Source organism: Elephantulus edwardii, unplaced genomic scaffold (genome assembly GCF_000299155.1).
Source record: "Elephantulus edwardii isolate Elephantulus edwardi_28Jun2011 unplaced genomic scaffold, EleEdw1.0 scaffold00040, whole genome shotgun sequence".
In the NCBI taxonomy this organism is placed as follows: domain Eukaryota; kingdom Metazoa; phylum Chordata; class Mammalia; order Macroscelidea; family Macroscelididae; genus Elephantulus; species Elephantulus edwardii.
In genome coordinates, this window is record NW_006399790.1 from 1,106,994 (window position 1) to 1,114,584 (window position 7,591).

Consider the following 7,591-nt stretch of genomic DNA (forward strand, 5'->3'; position numbering starts at 1 on the left):
ATAGGTCGATGGGCTGATTTCTGGGTTCTCAATTCTATTCCATTGATCTATGTGTCTGTCATTGTACCGGTACCACACTGTCTTGACTACCATGGCAGTGTAGTAGGATTTGGGGTCAGGAAGTGAGATGCGTCCTACCTTGTTTCTTTTTTTAAAGGAGTTCTTTGCTTATTTGTGGTCTCTTTACAGTCCAGATGAAATTGGAGACTGTCTTTTCCATCTCGTTGAAGAATGGATTTGGTATTTGTATTGGGATTGCACTGAACGTGTAAATTGCCTCTGGTAGAATTGTCATTTTTACAATATCAAATCTTCCTATCCAAGAGCAAGGTATATTCTTCCATTTCTTCAGGTCTCTGTTTCTTGAAGTAATGTTTTCTAATTTTCTTTGAATAGGTCCTTTGTGTTTCTAGTTAGATTTACTCCCAAGTATTTAACCTTGTGATTAACTATTGTGATGAGTATTGCTTTTCTTAGCTCCAGTTCTGTATTCTCTTTGTCACTGTAGAGAAATCCAATTGATTTTTGTATGTTGATCTTGTATCCTACCACTTTGCTGAATTGGTCAATGTCCAGTAGTTTTCTTGCTGAGTCTTTATGGTTTGCTAAGTATACTACTGTATCATCTACATATAATTTTACCTCCTCTTTGCCAATTTAGATATCTCTTTTCCTTCTCTTGTATTATTGCTATCGCTAAGACTTCCAATACAATATTGAATAGGAGAGATGATAGCCGGCATCCTTGCCTAATTCCTGTTCTCAAAGGGAATGCCTTTAATCTCTCTCCATTGAGAACAATGTTGACTCTTGGGTTTACAGATATACTTTTTACTATGTTGAGGCAATTCTCCTGTATTCCTATTTTGTTGAATATTTTAATTAGGAAAGGGTTTGGATTTTGTTAAAGGCCTTTTCTGCATCAACTGATTGATAGGATCATGTGGTTCTTGTTTTTTGCTTTGTTAATGTGATGAATTACACTGATTGTTTTTCTTATGTTGAACCATCCTTGCATACCTGGAATCCCACTTAGTCATGGTGAATTATTTTTATATCTTTTAATGTATTACTGGATTCTATTGGCCAGGATTTTACTCAGGATATTTGCATCTATGTTCATGAGATAATGGCCTATAGTTTTGTATTTTGATGGTGTCTTTACCTGGCTTTGGTATCAAGGATATGTTTGCTTTATAGAATGAGTCTGAGAGAATTCCATCTTTTTCTAGTTTCTGAAATAGTTTATGTAGAATTGGTGACAGTTCTTCTCTGAATGTTTGATAAAATTCACTTATAAAACCATGTGGTCCAGGGATTTTTTGTTGTTGTTGTTTTTGGAAATAGTTTCTTTCTATAATGAAAAACTAAACTTAAGAGAGGTTAATTTGCCCAAGGCCACACAACTAAAACTAAAGAAAAATCAGATTAAGCTCTTTCCAGATCATCCAAATCAGCGGTTCTCAGTACTGGATGCACATTTTATTAGAAGAGCCCGGAAAGCCTTTATAAAATACAAATGCCTCACAGAGGTTCATGAAATCGAACCTCTCAGTTTAATACTAATTGTAAAAAGAGCTCAAGGCTTAGAATCCTAGATCTGGATAATCACCTTGTAGCTGATTTCTAGTTGCATCAATCACAAACTTTTGAGTTTGTGTTTGTACTCACCTTCGTACCAAGTTGTTAACAAAGAATTCCTGCCAACCAAAGGTCAACTGAAGTCACAAGAAGATAATTCTTGATAGTTTTAGAGAAAAATGGTGAGAGAATTATGTCACTCCACTCCCAGAAGTGCTGAAACCAAAGAACATCCACCAAAGCATTCAAATACCCACCCCTTCATAAGCAGCAATTTCATTTTAGAAAAATAGCTTTCTTTAGATTACATCAGTGCTGTTTACTTGGATTTCATTAGTGTGGTAGCTTTGTCTGGATTTGATTTGTAAACTTATATTGGTTTTATAGTTGCATGAGAATTATGAACATAAATTGGTCCCATCTAGATGAATCTAATAGCAAGTCACATAGTAAGAATAATTTCAATCACCAATTAGGGGTCTGTGAGAAATTTTTTTCCTTCAAAAGGGGGTCCCTGTTCCTAAAGTTTGAAAGCACTGTTGGTAAACTTTATGCAATACTTCCTGCTGCTGTTTGGTTAAAAAATGCCAAAAATCTCAGAGGGAACACTTCACCTTACAGGACCCCCAACTTAATTAAATTCAAGTGTGATTTACAGACAAGAATATTTCATGGGGGATGTTTTCCATCAAGAGGCTCACAACATCTGGTCATCTCTTTGTGATGCTGAAAACAAATAAACAAAACCTATGAAGCCAATTCTGCCTCCTGGGCCCTTTCTCCCAGGTTTCTAAGGCTGTAAGTCTCAACAGGAGCAGACCTCTCTCATCTTTCTTCCAAGGAGTAGGTAATGGGTCCAAGCTACTCCCAACTCACTCACCACCAGGGCCCCTCTGTGATGCCAGCAATCAATAATATCAGTTAATTCATTAATATCCATTAAGGGATTAGGAATTGTGAAATGGTAATATTCTATCTTTTTTCTATTACCTAGAAAACTTCCAGAAAGAGAACATTCTCCATTTCGTACTTGGTTACTCTGAAGTACAGGTCACCCAGAAGAGACAGAACAAATGCTTGCTCTTCCCTTTCACTTGTTAGTTTTCAAAATAATGCAATGGGTTCCCTACAAAATTCCAGTTATCATTCCTTTTTCATCTCACTTCATTTCCTTATATCATTATTAACTCATGAGTTTTTAACATTTCCTGTGTTTCAAGCCATTGCAATTATTATTCTACTGAAGCTCAGACTTCCCTTATTTGTCCAGTGAGGGCTTCTTAAAGTTGGCTCCAGGTCCTTTGGATACTCTCCCAGAAACCTTTGTGAGTGGCCTTGCTTTTAAGGTTTCCCAGGCTCATCTTGTGCATTTCCTACTCCAGACCTGACAGCAACGGCTAGGTAATCTGAGTTTTGGAGGGCCCCAGGGTAAACAACATTCACTGGGAGCAGGTGGTTTTTCACAGCTCTCTGTTTTGATACTAACAGGGGCACAGCAGGGAGATCCTCTGGCTTGAAGCCCAAAATTCCATTTAGGAATGGTGCTCAGGAGCTGCGACTGGACTGGTCCTCAACTGGGACTGGTCCTCGGGCACCAGCTGTGAGCCTGGGCTGCCTTCTTCCACCTTGTTGTTTACACTGCAAAGGGAACTGATCCCACTGCTTTCATCCAGTGAAGCAATTAAAAACCAAACCAAACAAACAACAACAAAAAAAAGTATTTTCAAAACAGCTAAATCCACAAGAATGGCCTTTGTTTGCAGTGCAGGATGGGTAATGGTCCAGAGGCAGGTCTAGTGGAAAAATACTTGATTCTGAGTTAAAAGAAACAGATTTAGATACGGCTCGTTTTTCATTTATGGAATGAAAAGAAACTACCATAAAGAGTTTCTGTGAAGACTAAATGAGACCATAAGCATGGGCATGCACTGATACAGTCTCTGGCATATTTACAGTAGCCTTATATTGAGCATGTACTATGTGTCAGACTCTGACTTTTTTTATTTCATTAACAGCCACAATCAAAGGGCCGTGACACTGTCAGGCATTCGTATGATGTGTTGGTAAAGCATTTTGGGTGCACAGTGGTGAGGAAGCACATTTGGTCTAAGAGCTTGCTGACTATCATGGCATAAATACTCCTACCAAGCCTAATTTCAAATTGTCAGTGCTTTAACAAAGGACTTCTGGTGGCATAGTGTATTAAGTGTTGCAATGTTAGCTGAAAGGTCAATGGTTTGAACCAACCAGCTGTTCCACAAGAGAAAGATAATCTCCCCCCTGCTAAGTTTTACAGCCTCAGAAATCTGTGGGGAGTCCCAATGAATCAAAGCCTACTTGACAGACAGTGGTAACGCTTTATAATTTGGCTTGGAAAAATTCCTAGGTATTGAACACTAGGCTTGTTCCAAGCCAGTAGGAGCTTGTTTCAGCCCACTATCACACCAGGCAGTCCTGTATTAAATGAAAGGCAAGAGAGGCCTGGAGAGGTTCAGCAACTTAGATTCACTGCAGGAAGACAGGTCTGCTGCTTTACAAATGTGTGCTTTCACTACTACACTCCGCCAGTCCTCTACACAACCGGTCTACACTACCAGACCTCATGTTTACGGCTTTACTTATTCCGTAGCATAACTGTCTGGGTGCAAAAATATTCCTTACCCTTGACTATAAGCATCTTTGTAAGCATAATCTTTGTATCTTTAGGGCCTTTTCCATGCATAGCACATAATAGACACTTAAAGCGTTAAATGAATTGAATAAACCAATCCCAGTGATAAAGATCTTTGCTGTCAACCCGAAGGTACGTGGTTCAAATCCACTAGCTTGCTCCATAAGACAAAGATGAGCAAGCTCCTCCTGCGTGATTAACTTGAAAACCTGCTGGGGGAGTCAGCTAGTTGGTTTCAACTCCATGTATATAACGACAAGAATTTTTAGGGGAAAACTGAGAGACTGAAATCAACTCTAATATTATTATAACAGGCATTCTCTTTGAGAGTTACAATATAATTGGAGGGGTAAGAATGGCAAAAATGATAAAGCACTTTCTACATCCCAGGTGTTTACACAGATAATGTCATTTAATACTTAGAACAAACCTATTATTTTGGGTATGAGGAAGATAGCGTATAGGGTCAGAAGCAATGTATACTGTTATACAGCCAAAAGGCAATGAGGCTGATATTTGAACTGGGCAGCTGTGCTCCATATATGTACCACAAACTAAAATCCATTATCTAGATTAACCTTGCATGGTCGCCTGCATTCAAGCAAGATGACGGTGCTTTGGGACTATGCCTGGACATTTCCTTGTGACTTGGAAAAGTTATTTATGCTTAGATGAGGTGTTGACGAACCAGGGAGATGGTGGAATTTCTATCAACCATTACGTGTCTTAACACTTAGACATCCCTGAAAGAAAATTCCACTTTTCTGCTCCATTAAGGCAAGGCAAGTAGTTCAGGTAGCACTGTGCACTGTGTTTGCTCTTCGTCGAATTAGATAAGAATTCTGTTACTAGAAACAACACCAAGCAAAAATTGCTCTCCTAAATTTTCCACATGAGCCTCTAAGGAATTGAAAAACAAAAATCATTTTCCAGTTTCTCTGGCTTCAAGCCTGATTCCCGGACATGATCCAACAGTAATTGCCATCCAAATGCCTGTCAGCAAGCCGGTCATTATGTACTCTGGCATACAGTACTGAGGCTGTCTTGTGCAATGTTGTTATAGCATTATGTTGTAATTATACCCCGGTCTTGTTTCCTGCAAATCTCGCAGATGCTTATCCACCAACGGGGTGTTAGTTAACAATTACTCTAAACAAGTCTAGACAAAAGAAGTAATAGCGGTAATCCTGAAGAACCTTTGATGGACTATACAGCTAATGTTCCAGAATGTTCAACCAGTTCAATATTCTCCTACGGGCAAGTCAAATAAATGTCTTGAATAACCTTCACAGAAGTAGACAGCATTTCTACTTTTTTTCTGTTAAATCTTTGACCTTTTTATTCTCTTTTGTCTAAAGCTGTATGTCTTACCTCCTCTCTATTAGACTTGAAGCATAAGCCACTAGGGGAGATTCTTACAGCATCCAGAGCCCACACCCAATGTCACCCTAGTTCCTGGAGGGGCTAACATAAGTAAGGAGTCCATGTAAGCAGGGAGTTAAAACTTCCAAGGAGGGGGCTGCCTACCCACTGGTCCCATTGCTCCTCCCCTAGGGTGGGAAGAACAAGGTTGGGTCATGGTCAAGGACAACATAGTCTTGGCCAGACTAGAAAGAACCCTAGGGAAAATGTTCCCAGTGAAATCTGGGGAGACCACAAGGAGGAGAGAGCCCCCAGGAAAGAATCTAGGTTGTAGTGTGTGGTTTACATTCCAGTGTGTGTATCTGAAGAGGTTTCCCAGCAGGTTTTAATTAGCCTCTAGCTGAAACTTGCTAAACAAGTTTTGCAACCTAGGTTATTGTATTAGTATTTTTCCGGTGTATTGTCCTAGGTTTGAATTTCTTGAAGTTTATTTATCATTCTTTCTAACTCAATAGGTATTTCCTGGAAATGACTTGTAGAAGAGAGTATCTCCCTATGATTTGGACCACAGAAAGAAGTGAGAATTTAAAGTTGACATTTTTTGCAAGTGATAAAAGATAAACCCAGAAGTATTCTTTTGAAGAATATGTCTTTCTTCTGATAAATAAACACAGTCTTTTTGGTTCAAAACTATCATGGAAATTTAACTTTTCAAACAAACCACTCCGTTTCATAAACTCCAACACCTTAGGGGAATAACTTAGAATAGGTTGGTGTGTCCTAGCCTATTTCATCAAAGTCCACCATTTATAGACGATTTTTAAAACCACCACATGATCTTTCTTAAACAAGGACCACTGAGCAGTCATCGCTTCCATCACTGGAGTCATAGAAGAATGGGTTTGGGGGAAATATAACAGGTTGTTGCATGCTGCCCCAGAGACCCCAACCCTGAAGCCCTTAGAATGAATCACTTGATATAATCATTGATACATCATCACTCTATACAAACATTTTTATAAGCCCTTAAAGTGCTTCCACATATAGAAGTTATTTAGTTTAGGGCCTTAAAGTACATAAGAACTTTCTCGGGGGCTGAGTTTTACATTTTCAAACCAAGAGCTTTGGAAATGATTTGCATGAGAATGGCTTCAAGCCTGATTCCCTGAGGTTTAGAGATCACATCCTGCTCCCCTGATCCATACTGCCTTTCATAAATGCCCTTCTTCCGCTTGACAGGAGAACTGTGTACTCTGAAACTTAGCAGAGTGTCCTACCCCAAAGTGTCAAAGTCTTCGGACGTACAATTCCTGAGGGAAGAATTCTCAAAGAGTTAAGCCAGCTTCTCAGACAGATGGTTCAGGAGCATGTGGCAAAATTTGATTTTGAACTCCTAAAGAAATAGATTTCTGAGCAAGCCAATTTGAAGACTTCTCTCTTGGTAGAGATAAATGTGGTATAAAGGAACTTAAAGAGTATCAGCAACCAGTCATCTGGGGGTAACAACAGCTTTCCAGCAAAAAGATATTGTGCAAGAATTTTATTGGGAATGCTAATTATCTCCAAGAAGATACAAAATTACATCATACAAAAAGTTCTAGGTATATTGAAAACAAACTCAATCCTCAAGTTTTAATACTGAGAGATGCTATGGGCAAAATACTGAATGACCCAGGAAGCATCAAAAGAAGATGGAAGTGCAACAATGAATGAATGAAAACCCAAAATCTCTGTAAATGTTCATTAAAACTAATAAAATTTTAAAAAATAAATAAAAAATAAAATTAAAAAAAGAAGATGGAAGGAACACACAGAATCATTGTACCAACACAAAAAATGTTGACAATGAAAAATTTCAGGAGTACCATACAAACAAGAGCCAATGGTAATGAAAGAAGATGCTCAAGCTGCTCTGAAGGCACTGGTAAAAAAAATAGGCCCCAAGAAGAGATGGAATACCATTTGACATGTTTCCAC